The sequence below is a fragment of the Entamoeba invadens genome, assembly GCF_000330505.1.
Source record: "Entamoeba invadens IP1 unplaced genomic scaffold scaff_1105074724629, whole genome shotgun sequence".
Classification (NCBI taxonomy): domain Eukaryota; phylum Evosea; order Mastigamoebida; family Endamoebidae; genus Entamoeba; species Entamoeba invadens.
In genome coordinates, this window is record NW_004440426.1 from 657,381 (window position 1) to 658,337 (window position 957).

Here is a 957-nt window from a genome sequence, read left to right on the forward strand (position 1 = left end):
TGCAAAAAAACACTATTTTTACTTTTATCTTGATAAGCTGTTGAAAATACTTCCATTTATTACTAAAAATAAAGATTAAATATATTATTATTTTATTTGAACATAGTATCTATATCAACATTAGTCAGTAGTTCAACCTTATCTGGTGATAATGACCACATAGCATCATTTAATAAAATAATATTAATAGCATTAGTAATAACTGAACCAGTAAATCCACTTGGTTTAATATATGGATTATAATCTCCAAACATAAATGTTGCTTGAAGTGTTAATTGAATATTTGCTGTAGAATATAAACCATCAAAGAAACATCCAGAGCCATATCTTTCTAAAGGAATTGACATCATAAAATCAGTAGCATCACTTTAATATTTAATGTGTTTAGATGAATCATTAGTATTTTCAGAATAATCATTAAATGTTAAACTATTAATTATAGAATGAGGAGCTGCAAATAATGTATCAAAATTAGTGTTTGCTAATTGGAATTCACTAAATTCACTTGATAATGTATCCATTTGTTGATCTGGTATAGTTCTGTTTGCTGTTATAACTTTAATATCACTAATATGTGGATTTTTAGAAACAGAACATTGATTATTAGATCTTGGGAATAAGAAGAATAACATAGATGTATTTAGATAGCTCATCATATTTAAACAATTAATTCTAGAAACAGATTGATTTGGTGGAAAATCATATTCAGTTGTTATTTGAGCTGGAACAAATAATGGTGTTTTACTATATCTTTCATATATTTCTTTCAATACAGAATCCTTAACATTAAAACCATTAATAATACTTTGGAATAATGTACAAGTACTTTCTTGAATTTGAACTGTTCCAGTAAACTGAGAATAACTATTTCCACTTGAGAAATAACAATAACCAAGAATAAGTGATTTATCACCAATTTGTGTAAATTCTTTAGATACTCCTTCATATAAGTGAACA